The sequence below is a fragment of the Ailuropoda melanoleuca genome, chromosome 12, assembly GCF_002007445.2.
Source record: "Ailuropoda melanoleuca isolate Jingjing chromosome 12, ASM200744v2, whole genome shotgun sequence".
NCBI lineage: Eukaryota > Metazoa > Chordata > Mammalia > Carnivora > Ursidae > Ailuropoda > Ailuropoda melanoleuca.
The window spans coordinates 25,375,691-25,390,996 of record NC_048229.1 but is presented as its reverse complement, the minus strand read 5'-3'; the positions used below and the strand labels follow the sequence as shown (position 1 = coordinate 25,390,996).

The 15,306-nt window shown below is 46.6% G+C and overlaps 1 protein-coding gene across 19 annotated transcripts in view; it reads right to left on the bottom strand.

The window, feature by feature from the left end:
* The window catches only part of PEG3 (paternally expressed 3), a 32,939-nt gene extending 18,918 nt beyond the window's left edge, over window positions 1–14,021 (bottom strand). For 3 of the 19 annotated variants that reach the window (XM_034639474.1, XM_034639484.1, XM_034639485.1), the window contains exons 1-2: window positions 13,842–14,021; window positions 6,752–9,572 (exon numbers count right to left, since the gene is read on the bottom strand). The gene's annotated coding sequence lies outside the window, so the exon portion shown is untranslated. Of the gene's footprint in view, window positions 1–1,309; window positions 2,925–3,086; window positions 9,573–13,841 lie in introns of all 19 variants that reach the window. The other 16 variants (XM_019805393.2, XM_034639486.1, XM_034639487.1 and 13 more) reach the window with 13 other exon arrangements.
* Between the last annotated feature and the right edge of the window lie 1,285 nt (window positions 14,022–15,306).

Genomic DNA, 15,306 nt, shown 5'->3' with positions numbered 1-15,306 from the left:
GTAAGGAATGTACGAATTTCTTTGGTGAATGGTATATTGGAAAACTAGCCATCATTTGCTTAGGGAAGAAGGTCATACTATATATAAAAACTGTAAAACTAAAATCAAGATTAAATAAATAAAAGATTACTTTTTATAATTATGGAATAGGGAAGGGCTCTTCTAACCTGACAATAAAATCTGGAGATATAAAGGTAACTTTGACTTCATAAATGTACTTCTTTATTATGTTAACTTTTCTTCCCAGTAAGCATATATTTGAAGTATGAAGCACCAGTAAGTGAAAACTACAAGAACTGTAGGGTTAAAAAGTTTGATAGGGAATCAACAATTTTTCTAAGAACATATAAATAGGCAAACCTGATTAGAAAGCAGAGGAGAATCTAGGGAAGAAATTTAAAAAGATGAACTGATTTAAGGAGCAACCTCCCATAAAATTTCCATGAGCAATGAATTTACCATGTGATAAAAACCTTTCCAGAACACAGAAAAGAGATGGAGGACTTCCTATTCATTAATATGACCATTTACCCTTAAGAATCCTATCACAAGGTAGATGCCAAATTCTACACCAAAAATCCACTCATTTCTTTTCTCAAGAAATTCAGGACTAGAGTAAACCAATGTGATCTTCATTAAATGTATGTGTAGATTTTTCTAACCAGGGCAACAAAACAGCCCTTGGTCAGCAAGAGCATTAATTTTTTTTTTTTTAATTAACAGGAAAACCTTAAAAAAAGAATCAGACCCTAACAACTCCTTCCCACAATGGCACAGGAAATTCATTTGAGATCTCAGAGTAAAAAAATGGCCTTGAGAACAGAGTAATCATACAGACAGACAATATATATGTCAGTATGAAGAAACTGGCATACTCACATAGTGCTTGTGGCAATATAGATTCTATAAAGGGCAATTTAGATAACTTATCAAAATTTTAAATGTACATACCCTGTCCTATAAATTCTATTTCCATGAATTTATCCCAGAGATGTAATGACATATGTGCAAAATATATTCATTGAAGCACTGCTGACAATGCACAAAATATGGTACATATTCATATAATGATTACGAAACCTTTTAAAATAATGAGGCAAATTATAAATAAATGGATATGAGATGATCTCTAAGGTAGTTAAGTGCAAAATGGAACACAACAATGTGTATAGCATTCTAAGAAACTACAAAAAGAGATGCATTTACTTAGACAATTTCTGTAAGGATATATATGAAACTATTAATAATGATTAACAGTGATTGCCTCTGGGGAAGGGAACTGGGGCCCAGGGAGAGAAGGGAAACTTACTTTTTCACTGTATATTCTCCTTTTGTTTTTTGTTTTTATTTTATTTTTTTACCATGAGCATGTATTACCTAGTCAAAAAAATAAATTCAAAGTTAAAACAAAACAATAAACAAAAGCACTAGAGGCCTTAGCGACTGTGCTGCCCACTGAGTGGGTGCACGCAACACTGACACCTTAACCCTGAGGGGGTCTTCTCCCTTCCCTACCCATCCCACCCTGCTGGAGTCCAATGTCATACCCTAAAGCAGATGGCAGTCAATTTAGAAAAACCCCAAAGAATCAACTTTGGAACTTCTGATACTCAAGAATGACACATGAAAATTGCAGCTGTAAGTTGAATATATTCCTCAGGTCTCCAGCAATTATTAGTACATAAACGCAATGCCATTCCCTATCCTAGTGATTCCACCTCTGAAACCTAACTGACAGACCTATCTGTCCATGTGCACAAAGATACAGTTCTCAAGTGTGTTCGCAGAGGCACTGTTTACAACAGCAAAGAACAGGTACAGGGAGGAGAATGCTCAAGCAGAATTCCAACGGCAGAGACCACTGAAAGACCACTACTCAGCAGATGTGAAAATAAAAACAGGTAACAAATTTTCTGCAACACTATAAAAAGCAACCAAAATAAAAACAAACTAGAAAAGGAGGTGGAAAAATATTTTGCAACATAGATGACAGTTAATATTTGAATGTGAAAAGCTCTTAGAAAGAAGAGAAAGGTAAGTGTCTCAACATGAAAATAAAAATACACAGTTCATAAAATCAGTGGTAAGATCCAACAGTCACATCAGAAATCAAAGAGATGTGAAATACTGCAGTGAATATTTTTTTGGCTTATCAAATGGGCAAATATTTCAAAAATAAAAATCAAAATGAAAAACTGATTTTGGTGAGAAGCCGGCTGGTGCAGACATCAGCCATGTTTCTGGATGCCGCTTCAGCATACGATTTAAAAACATTAAAAATGCCCACTCCTTTTGAACCGCCAAGTCTCCATTTAAGGACAGTCAAGTAAATAAAATACTAGTAAGAAAAAAATAAGAGCTAAAAAGTTGGCTGCCCACTACAATTAAGTCCTTATATGTGTATCTGACTTCCAGTTTATAAAAGCTAACACCTGCAGAGCTAAAAAGCTGCTGCAGTAAATGACGGCTTGTAACACCATTTTACACATGGAGCCATGCGAAGGGACAAGCACATGTCAGAGTATTATGCTGTCAATGTGTTATTGTATAACTGCAGTCCTACCAGAGTCATCAAGCGTCAAACTCAGGAAAAGACTGGTCAACGTCCTCCTACAGGGGTACGTGATAGCCGGTGAGCCCTGCGAGATGAGGTTAGGTGCCCTGCTGGCCAAGTGACCCAACCCTTACCCGTGACTCACTCTGTCCTCCATTTGCAGTCCAAAGGGCAACTAAGAGTGGGGCCAGATATGCTGAGTTAGAACCTGCCAGGGCCCCATACTCACCTTACCCTCAGGAAGACCCAGATCCCACGTGAACTCGTCCTGTGACAGACAGCGCCTCTGGCCAATCAAAAGCATAACTGCTCTACCCACTTCGCCCCCACTTCCCCAGTCCAGCTTCTGCCTCCATGGCAACAGCCACGCCTACCATTGAAGAAAACAGAAGATACAGGTTTGGAGGTGGCTGAGATGAAAGCATCAAAAAGGAGTTGGCTAAAGGTTTGCCTGATATGATAACATGAAATGTTGAGGCTGAGGGGGGAACCCTCCAAGGACAGCCCAGAAAGGCCAACAATAACAATTTACCCATTTTATGAGAGATGTGCTTGAAGATGCATGAACCCAGTAGAAACGAGAGTGCCCGCGCTTAGACCCAAAGTCCCTGAGGGCAAGGCCTCTGTTGCCTTTTCCATCATTGTATTTTATCCTGACAGGACTGACACAGAGAAGGTGTTCAATAAATATTTGTTTGCACTTAAATGCAAAAATGTTTAATAAATCCAATCTAGAAAAGTCTAAATAATCCATGACAATGAAAGCCTACTCCAGGAATACAAGGAAGATAACCCAATTCCAGTGGACTGTTCTATATGATCAATTAAAGGGGGAAGGGAGGGGACCCCGTGAGCACTGTCTTACGTTTAAAAGCATTTGCAAACTTCAGTAGCCTCTCCTCATATGTTCTTAGCAAAAGTAAAACCAGGAGACCATTTAAGAATAAAGATTTATCTCAAATAAATGCAAGGAAGCACATTAAACACTGAAACTATTCCAACTAAAGGTGGGGACAAGGAAGGGAGGTCCTCCACCACAACTACCATTCAACACTATTCTGGAAAAAAACCTAGCAAACACAACTGAAGAAAGAAAAAATAAAAGGCATCATGTGGAAAAAGCATTACTTTGAGCTGAAAAACCTTGTCAATAAATACAAGAAAAGAATCCCACTAATAACAAAATAAATTCCCATAAATTCTACTAAGTATTTGCAACTCCAAACAAAAATTTTTAAATGTACAAGGGAACATAAAACGAGTCCTAAATAAATGAAAACATATGTTTTCAGATGGGAATGTGGAAATTGTTGTCAATCCTTCTCTGAACATAAATTAAAATTCATTAACTGGGTGGGGAGCTTCGACAAAATGAGAATCCAGTTCCTCTAGGTGAATAAGTGTACAAAAATAACAGGAGAATTTTGAATAAGGTATGTGTGTGGTGGGAGCAGGGGGGTGTCTGTAAAATGACCCAAACATATGAAAACATGAAGTATTCTTTCCAACACAATGATGCGAGTGTTAGAACAAATAACACTAACAGAGCTAACGCAGTCCAAAAACTGACTTGCATGGAAGTAGTAATACACATGTGGGATTTAGTTTACAATAAAGAAAGGTCTTTCAGTCAGGAAAGCATTAACTCTTTAAATACAAACTATGAACTTTCTGGGGACTAAGTAGTAAAGTAATTTTAACAAAAGTGATAAGAGGAGACGGCCAACACTTTAATTTCTGCCGGTTATTCAAGTATGCTTTCCAAGAAGGTTGGAGATAGCCTTTGACATTAGGAAAGAATAATAAAACCAGTGTTGGCGTCTGGCCTCCTGACAAGAAATTCTGTATTTCAACACATCACTGGAAGGCTAAGGCCACTAAGGCCAATAACAAACATACTTTGTTCACACCAAAATAAATCAGCGCACCCAAAACACAGCATTCCTCCAAAATTTTCAAATAGGAAGGAATGAAAACAGACAAAATCTTTAGTAGAATGTTACGTAGCCATTAAGTCATGTTTTCAAAGTTTTATCATTTTCTGATTACCATGTTCAATTACAGAGTATTTAATGTAGAAACTACAAGCCATACACATTGATCAAATTTGTTGCTATACTAAAACTTCTAACATCCAGGTACGGAGTAGCATCTCATCTTTACCCAAATGAGATCACATGAGGAGCTCTGCATGAGTGTGCTTTTTATTTTTATTTTTTTGAGTAAACTTTCCGCCCAACGTGGGGCTCGAACTCACAACCTCAAGATCAAAAGTTGCATGCCCTGCCCGCTGAGCCAGCCAGGTGCCCCTTGTGTGCATTGTAAAACCTAGTAATTCATGATGGTTATCTTTCTATATTAGTGCACACAGATCTACATCATTCTAAAGGCCACATAGTATTACATTCTACAGACACACTGGTTTATTTAAACTTGAGAGAAACCACTAATGTAAAAAAAAACTTTTGAAGCATTAAATTAAGGTATAAAATTGTACAGCACACGTGGCATTTATATGTACGTAAAAAAAAAACAATGAAAATGTTCACATAAAGGAATATAATGCAGTCCTTAGAAAGCAATGCTATAGACAGAAATGTATTTATATGGAAATTCTTTTAGACACCATTAAACAGCTACAAAGCAGTACGTGTACACACACAAAGAAACACACCCATGTAAATGGAGACTGAAAACGTGGTGGACACATTCTATGAACTCTCCAGATGGTATATCACATGCCCCCCCCCCAACCATTGTTTCACATCCTACAAACTGCACTCTTATAGCTTGAGTTTGAAATGTTAATGAACTCGGTATGATCTCACGTGTGTTAAAATAAAAACACACACTAAAATAAACTACACAGATATTTAAACATGTGGAAGCATGTATAAACTAAATCAGAAAAAAACTTCCACATTAAAACTTGTATAAAGACTTCATAAACTGGGGAAAATTTTAAAAAATGTAATAAAAGATACTTCCATTTCATTTTGTATTTTAGTTCAAATGTTATCCTAAGTTTGTAATTGAAAAAAAAATTTGAATATAAAATTTGGAAGTAAATTCAATTGCTGTTTGTCTTGCCTTTTCCTTTCTGCTTATTACTGTTTATCGGCACTCCCTCTGCTGTGGTGGTCCTCAGGACATGGCCCCTGCTTACTCTGACACTTCATTCTCCCCCTCAGGCCACCTCATATTGGTCTCATGGAGTCTCCACTATCTGTACACCCTCTTCAAGCCCATGCACCACTTGATAGCACTCCACACGCAGGCCCTCCCCTCTGTCCTACAGTGCAAACTGAATTCTAGCCACATGGCACATCCATCACCTTTTCTGACTTGGAGGTGGACCCTCACATGGCCCTAATTACTGAAGCCTATGCATTTCCCTCTGCTCTCTGTGGAGTAGTAAATGGGTTAAGTAGTAGCCAAGGGCAGGATCTTAAAAGGTCTGACCACATTTGGCAGACACAGGGAAAGGTGGAGACACAAAGGGATCAGGCCTGACTCTGGTCCTAGGGGCCAAGGGAGGGAAAGAGAAGAGACAAATGATGGAAACTAGTCTCACTCTCCACCCTGGGTGGAAGGGCTGACAGATTTCTCGCTGTCTTTAACCTCCAGATATCTGTTCTTACACACACTGGACATCTAACCATGAAATGTTACATGTGTTATAAGCATTTTACGTGGAGTAAATTTCAGACATGAGCTTGACCACCTAAAACCACAGGGCAGTGATGCTATTAGAACAGTGTCGCCATTGTGGTTTTTACTGCAGTTTTAGTGCTATTCTTTAAATGTTTTAAAGCACTTTACTTCTCCATTTCATGAATAGAAAACAAAAATATGGGTCTCACAATTAACATAACTGAAATAAAGATGGAATTCATCAGGCATCCCTGCTATAAGCATGGTGTCTTTGGCCTCAATCAAAGGATCAATAGGTCAAGTGTTCACTTGAACTGGGAAAAACTCAATTAAAGAACACATATCAGAGGCTTAGAAACGTGAGTGGACGTGTAAGGAGAGATAAAGAAATCCCGTGACCCCGCTGTTTGACCTCAGGCTCCCCATAACCCATCAGTTGAGATAGAAGCTCCATGAGAGCTTCTTCAACCCCAACTCTACTTACTTACTTTGGTCCCTCATCACGGTGCACCTAGATTCAGCCCCCTCACTCATTCTACCTACCTCATCCGAGGGGGCTGGAATTGAGAACTTTAAAGTCAGGAAGCGAGGAAGTTACTTTCTTCGTTTCTCAGGGACAGCATGGTGTGTGGTCTCCGCTCTCTTCTCGTTTGCTCCATTCTCCTGCCTCTTTCTGCAGACCGACATTCTCTACTTCAGCATGCACATGGGTAAATGCTGCCCCCGTCCCAGTCCTACCTCACCACCCGGTGAAGTACCCAGTGCCAACAGACTAAGCAACCCAAGCTCTCCGAATCTGCAAGTGCACACCATGGCTCAAGTTCTTCTAGGGTGGTGGTTCTCAAACTTGGGGGTGCCAAAAGCCATCTGAGGTACGTATGAATATGTACCTGCCTTTCCATGTGTGATGACTTAGGAGGTATGTGAATCTCTAGGAAAGAGGCATTTGAATAAGCACTCCAGGAGCTATTCTTTGAGAACCACTGCTCTAGGCTTAGGTGTCCGGTCTTGTCCAATTGACCATGAACAGGAGCATACGGACAACAGGGGGCTGTCAGGGGACCAATTTTATATGGGAGTGTCAGCAAAGAGTAAATGACCACTCTCCCTACCACACTGGCCGCGATCTCCACCCTCTCGTCTTTTACATGGCTCCTCTCAGGTAATCTCCACATCACCCTGGGCTTACCTCTCTCACACAAGCTCAGCACTTACCACACTGCAGCACAATTTCCTTGTTGTTGTCGATTCTTGTGGGGTTTCCCCAAAAATTTCAAAAGAGAGGAAATAGTATCTAAGAGTTTAGTTTAATGATCAGATTCCAAATAGTTCAAGATGAATAAAGCTACTTTAAAGAGAATATCTTCTGAGCCAGTACGACTTATCTAACCATATTTTAATGTCAATAATTAGCTAATCAGATATTTTTTCCCCAAAAAAAAGGAAGGGCATGGAAAGGCAAGCCACAAAGCATGGTTCATTTAACCATGTACAGGAAAGGGCTATTCCGGTCAGACCTAATTTGAATGGAAATTGGGGAGGAAGGGGACTGTAGACAGGGGGCTTCTGGTGTCGTAGTAAGCCTACCAAGAGCTTCACTGCAACCAGATGGTGGCACCAGGCTACCTTACAGGCCAGTGCTATTAAACCTTGTCTGCATCCTCTCATTTTGATTCCATACTCACCAACCAACCTTCTCATTATGGTTTCGTTTCCCATGTAGGTCTGCCTACAGGGAGAGAATTTGCTGATCATACATACTTTTGAGTATTTGGGTCCCTGCTGTAGTTATCTCCCACCATAAACTGATAAACCGAAATTGAGAAAATAGGAACATTGTACATTAGTCACATTATCTTTCGATATAAACTAATACGTCAGTAGGGTTTCTATAAGTCTCCTGAGCTTCAGTCATGTGTACCTACTAACATAAGTCCCTAGCTGAAATAAGGTTTCTAAGTCTCCACAGGCTTCAGCACCAGACACTGGATACCTGGAGCATTCACTGAGGCCAGGAATAAACCAATTTATTCCCAGGGACCCACCTGGGACAGCACATGAGCCTTTCTCTGGATGATAATACACCATCAGCATAGCCACCTATCTTGGTAAGCATGTTTTCTTACTCTCCATTTAACTAGAGTTCTCATTCAGCAGATATTGAGGCCAATGATTATGTTACCCACTTCCAGAGACACAAAGTCTAACAAGGTCCTGTCCCAGACTGGACATAGTGTTGATGGAATGAACAACTTTTGCTATTTTTCCCACTTCCCCACATAATGTGACCCACTGCACCTTATCTGAAAAAGTCAGCAAGCCATGAAAGAAGAGTACAGGCCCTACTGAGTCTCTTAGTACCTCTCTCAAATCCATCCACTTCACATACCCCTCTGCTCTGACCCAAATCCAAGCCATCATCTCTCAACCCAGACCTGAGGTCATCTCCCCGCAACCAGTTTCCACCCTTCCCTTCTGAACCCCACAACCAGATGGTGTGTTTAAAACACAAATCTGATTCCCATCTTACTTTCATGGTTAAAACACCTCAAAGGTTTCCCACTATGCTTCATATCAAGCCCATATACTTACCACTGACTGCAAGGCCTTTCACAACACAGTTCCAATTGACCTTTAAAATCCCCACCATGCTCAAATGCAACTCAATTCTTTCCTTTGCTCCAGGTATCAAAGACTTTTGGCTCTTATCTCTGGATCCTTCAGGAATGCCCCTGTCCCCTCTGCTTAAGATTACTCTTTCCAAAACACACTACCATCCTCCTTTCTTGAGGACTCAGCCTTAACCTCAATGACCTTCTCAGGAAGGCCCTATGTGGACTTTTTCAGGTTAACTGTTGTTCATAGTGAATGTTCTCTCTCAAAAACATGGATGATACAATTATTTTTTCAACGTTTTTCATTACCCAATAGACTATGAGCTCCAGGAAAATACTTCCTTTCCCACTCAGGGCCATGATTGATAGATGAACCGATGAATCTCTCTCATGCTTCTTTAATCACCCAACAAGAGAGAAAGAGTAGGCCTGAAGGTGCAGCTGAGTGTTGGAAAAAGAAGAAGGAAACTGAAAGGGAAAGCATGAGGCCAAGGAGAATTTCAGCGAACACACAATTCACCAGAAGAGTCTGAGTTTTCAGAGCACTAATAGCACTTGCATGGCTATATGGAACACAGATACAGTAGGAAAGTGTCAGGATGAGGAAGAATGTGTTCACTGCAAGGATAAGTGTGGCACTGTGAGAAGGGAATTCAGCTCACCTGGACCTGGCCACCTAGTGTTTGGATCTAGTCCCTCTTCCTCTTGCCAGCTGTTTCTGAGAAAGGTAGAAGCTCGAGAAGGCGAAGCTGGGGAAGGAAAAGAAAACATGAGACATCAAATTTACTTTGTATATACATTCCTCAGGCTGAAAATGACTGCATAACAGGTGCATCTCCACCTCCTCTGGTGACAGAGGTCAAACCAGACCAGGAAGAAGAGCTCTCCCTCCCAGGATGGAAGGGCCCATGGGCATTGCTCCCTGAGGCACATGTTATATATTGGATTGTAATCACAGCCTTTTCCCAATGAGGTTATGCCAATGGGTGTGCAAGTCAATTTCTGAGTATATCAGAACGCTAACAAGAAGAGCAAAATATAAAGACACGGGGCTCTGGATTAAGAAATCAATTCAAGAATCCAACTTCCCACTTATTAGCTATGTGACATTGGCCGTCCCTCTAAAAGCAAAGGATGCATTTTACAGGCAAAAATTGGGAGGAAAAAATAGCTGAAGTAGTATTATTATTTACTAATTACATGCCCCATATACTGCTTAACATCTTACTTTTATTGTCTCTGTCACTCCTCACCACAAAACTTAATTTTCTAGTTCCCGCTTTACAGAAAAGCAGATGCTCGGCGTACTCAATCTCAGACCTCATGGCAGACTATTATAGACCATCGTAATGTCATTTTGAAAAACAGAACATCTGCTGACATTTTCCATGAAGACCACATGGAGTAGCAACAATACGTACCCCTTAGAAAAGTGAATTAAAACTCCAGTTTTACCATTTAATAGCCAGTGATGCAGGGCCAGAAATTTAACTGTACTAAAAATTTAAGTAATATGAAAAGATTAACTTATACTTGGACCTTAGTACTACTATCATTAGGTAGTAACATCATTCCTTAACCTTATATAACTTTTTAGAGATTAACAATATGCTCCCAGTGGATAACACCTCCTATTTCAAGTCCCACTGTGCCTCAGGGTACGCAATTAGAAGCACCTGGGGGAAGTACCTTCACAATTATAGCTCTACTCTATATTAAAACATTGTTCACCGGTGGATGTACATACTTAATTTTCTCACCACCTGGTTGGGAAGGAAGGATACAACGTGTTACCTTCCCTACTACCTAAAAAAAAAAAAAAAAAGTAGGAACTTACAAGCTCCTTTGTTGGAGCTAGGTTTAGAAGTACCTCCCTGGAGTCCAGGATATACTTAAAAGAAACATGGCGAAAGCTAATTCAGTGTTGGAAGCATCGCTGTCCTCCAGAGGACGCTGTGAGGGTGCCACAAGGAACTCTGCGCACGCGCAGCCCCACCTCCCGGCTCCAAGCAGGAAGCCCCGCCCCTCCAGCTCTCCCACGCCCTCCGCCCAAAACCACGCCCCAACTTGCCTTGAGAGCCTCCTCTCCATAATCTCCCATACCACGTTCTAACAGTCTGCAGCTCTGAATTATCTAGTTTAAAGGCTTTTAGACCTTTTTCTTTGCATGAAGTCTGCTGCTCTCAGAGCCTTCAAACCCCAAACTTCATGTCCACAGCCTGCCTCCTCCGTTTTCTTATTTGAAATTCTGCCTTGACCAAGCTTTTATTAAAATATCTAAATCTGAACCCGTTTTTCAGACTGACCCTGAGACCTGTACAGGTGAGCCCTGTCCCCACATTCCCCTGAGTTGGCTTTGGTATCCTTCCAAGGAAACTCTGTGCCTGCTGCCATGCTGCGTGGCCACGGCGGCAAACATTCTGGGCCTGCCAAACTGGCGCCCGCACAGCAAACCTCAGGCTCCTCTTGGCCAGCAAAGGTGGGCAGGGCTCCACAGGTACCCTTAGTCACTCGACATGTCAACGCCACCCTCAGGCCGACCCTGCAACCCCATGGTCATTCATGATGGCGCCAGCGCAGTAAGCCTCGGCAGCCACCTACTGGCCAGCATGGCACAAGGAAAGGCAGGAGTCTGCTGTCCCAGCAATCAGAAGACAGCCCTTCCTTCACAACTGTCCCCTGTAGTTCTGCCAGTCACTCAAGATGGCGCCTGCGCGGTAAGCCTCGGCAGCCACGGCCTGACCAACAAACATACCGCTAGGGTGGGTATGGGTCTGCAGACCCCATCTGTCATTCAGGACAAGGCAGCCCCTCCCTCAGGGCCACCCTCCCCCGTAGCTCTGGCATCATTCAAGATGGTGCCTGTGCAAGAAGCCTCAGGGAGCCACTCCAGGCCAACATACCTAGCCACCCAATGGGTAGGAGTCTACAGTCTCCTGTTAGTCATTCAAAACATGAAAACCCTCCCTTGGGTGTGCTCCCGGCAATAAAATCACTGATGGTGACTTCTGCGCAATAAGCTTTAACTGTCAGCTGTTTATCAACATAGTGCTCAAGTGGGTGGGACTCCACAGCCCCTCCCATTGGGCCCGCCCCCCACGGCCAGCCCCACTGTCACTCAAGATGGCGCCTGCACAGTAAGTCTCGGCTGCCACCTGTCGGCCAACAGTGCTAGAGTGGGCTGAGCTCTGCAGGCCCTCCCCTTGGGTCCGCCCCCACCCCGTGGCCAGGCCCAATGTCACTCAAGGTGGCACCTGTGCAGTAAGTCTCGGCTGCCACCTGTCAGACAACAAACAGTACTAGAAGAGACTGAGTTCTGCAGCCCCTCCCCTTAGATCCGCCCCACCCCTCTGCGGCCAGCCCCACCGTCACTAAAGATGGCGCCTGCGCAGTAAGTCTCGGCTGCCACCTGTCGGCCAACAGTGCTAGAGTGGGCCGAACTCTGCAGCCCCTCCTCTTGGTCCCGCCCCCTGCGGCCAGCCCCACTGTCACTCAAGATGGCGCCTGCACAATGAGTCTCGGCTGCCGCCTGTCGGCCAAACAGTGCTAAAGTGGGCCGAGCTCTGCAGCCCTTCCTCTTGGGTCCTCCCCCTGACACGCCCCTGGCCTTCGAGACGGCGCCTGCGCAGTAAGTCTCGGCTGCCACCTATCGACCAACAAAAATAGAGCCAGAGTGGGCGGGGCCTCCCTGGTCAGTCCCGGTCCCCCCCGAGCCTTGCCGACAGGGTCTGCGTCACACACCTCCGCTGCTCCCGCGCCCCCAGCACTTCCTCCAGCCAAATGATGAGGCCAGGCACACCCAGGGTGCAAACTGTCCCCAGACAACAGGAGAAAGAGCGGGCACGCCAACAGCCTGTAGCCCTGTCACGCAGGACTAATGATTTCACGACGACGGTGGCCGCCGCGGCAAACTTGAGGTACAATGCCTGGCTTCAGCAGACGCTGAGTTTCCAGACCACACACATGGACCGAGCCAATAAAACGGCCCCCCAGTCACTGGCCGTGGCCCATTCTCAGAAGTCAGAGTCCAGACACCAAGCTAATCCGGGTGGCACCATCAAGACAAGCCTCTGCAGCCAGACCCTTGACTAGCAAAGAAGGGTCCAAGTAGTCCAGACCCTGCAGCCATCCATCACTGCACAGAACACGGACACCACAGCCACCACAGCCCCTGACCCCGCCGCCCGTGGCGGCCAGTCAGTCACCATCACGCCTGCGCGGCAAACCTCAACCACCCCACCAAAGATGGCGCCAAGGTAGGCGGGACTCGACAAGGCTGCCGTAGCCCAGGCAAGCCGCAGTCTCAACAGCCCCTGGCCCCGCCCCAACCCGCAGCCAGCCAATCAGGACAGTGCCTGTGCAGCCAACTTTACCGCCCACACCGAAGGCGGTGCCAGGGCTGGCGGGGGTGGGGCGCCAGCCTCCCACAGCCCAGAGAAACTACCCCACAGGCAGAAAGCTCTCGGCCCCGCCCCTGGCGGCCCGTAGCTCCTCCCGCCGCCACTGCGGCAAAACACGCCCCACCCCCAAGGACTGGCAGGGATGCAGGGAGAGCCCGAGAGACCCAGCCTGTCAGGGACACCGTGGGATGGACACAGTGGTCTGCAGTCCCCAGACCCAGCTAAGGACGGAGGAGGCGCCCTGAAACCCACCGGCCCGCCACTTCCTAGCGCCCACCCCGGCTGCCTGGCTTGACAGGAGTCCGCAGCCAACCCGTCCCCGTCCCCCACTTCCACCAGGCAAAATGGCGCGGCAGTCCCCCAGGTCCGCGGCCTCCTCAAAGGGACGGCCCGTCCCCAGGACCCCGGCGGGCCACACAAGATGGCGCCTGCGGCAAGCGCGGCAACCCGCGCCCCAGACCCGCTGAGGGAGGACCCTGCCAGGCGACGTCCACCAGCTGCCCCCATCCCCAGCTGACCAGGGTCCCGGACTGCGGCGTGTGACTGCCATGCTGCCTCACGCTGCATCCTGACACCGTCCTGATGTGCGTATGCAGGGCGGTCGCCAGCCCGACTCACCTCCCCTCACCACACCGCCTCGGGCCCGACCAAGGCGCAGCCCGTGAGCACGGTCTAGCACGCCCACAGGGCCCCTGGCGCCCGGCGGCGCCACCAGCCCAGCGTGGACATGCCGGTTCCTCAGATCCGACCTCGTCCTCCCGCAGCTCCCGGCGTCTGCACTGAGTGTCCGCGCGCGACTCCTTGTCAGGCTCTCCGCAGAGGCGGGGCTCCAGCGCAGGCCAATCAGCGGCCGAGTTTCCCACCCCGGGCCCCCCTCGCCACGCCTCTGAGCCCTGCCAATCAGGCTGTGGTTGCCTTGCCGACGGCTTGGCGCGAAGGCTGCAGGTTGACGTCAACTGCGCTGACACTAGAGGCCCCTGAGAGGGGTCTGGTAAAGGGGGGAGGGGGCGGTGGGCGGGTGTGTGTGACCCCCACACAAAGAAAGGGGGTGACACGGAGAAGGGCCAACTATTGACGCCCAAACACAAAACCAACGAAGAAAAAAAAAATACATTTGTCCAAAGAGTGAAAATCCAGCGGGCAAAACCGTGTATGTTGAAGTGTAAAGACAAACGAGAAAGCCGGAGACGACACTTTTCTGCCTGGGACAGAGGAAAGGCGCGGGGCCAGCTCCCTCAGTAAACGAGGAGCTCTCGGAAACCAGTACGAGAAAGACCATCCGCGCCAGAAACCTGGGCAGCCAGGGAGGACGCTCGTACTTCACGGGAAGACACAACTGGCTGACAGACCCACCGCAGAAAACCCCGCGTTGCCTCAAAGCCGGGGGAGGTGGACGCCGCGGACGAGCGCGGTGCGCGGATCCCCGCACGGATCCCTGCACAGATTCCCCGCCAGCACCCGGCACAGACCTGCACAGATCCCCGCCAGCGCCCCGCACAGACCTCGCCAGCACCCAGCACAGATCCCCGCACAGATCCCCCCAGCACAGACCGCTGCAGACACCACCAGTGCCCTGCATGGATCCCTACACAGATTCCCCGCCAGCGCCCGGCACAGACCTGCACAGATCCCCGCAGACCCCGCCAGTGCCCCGCACAGATCCCTGCAGAGACCCCCGCAGACCCCGCCAGTACCCGGCACAGAACCCTGCAGACCCCACCAGCACCCGGCAGACCTGCACAGATCCCCGTACAGACCCTCGTGCAGATCCCACAGCACCTGCACCGAACCCCGAACAGACGCCCGAAGACCCCACCAGCGCCCCGCAGCGCTCCGCAAGACACTCCGCAGACCCCCACCGCGATGCGCGGCAGACCACCGACCCGCCAATGACACCAGGGAGGGGATCGGTAGCTCGGGACAACAGTGAGGGGCAACTGTCTGGGACTAGGAAGGACCAAGGACCCTAAGAGATAGGTAAACACATAAGTTGGTCAAGTTTGTAGGAATGAGCTGGTAAGTGTTTTCATTTGTTTGTTTGTTAAGGATGAACACATCTACAGATAAAACTTGCATAAAAGAA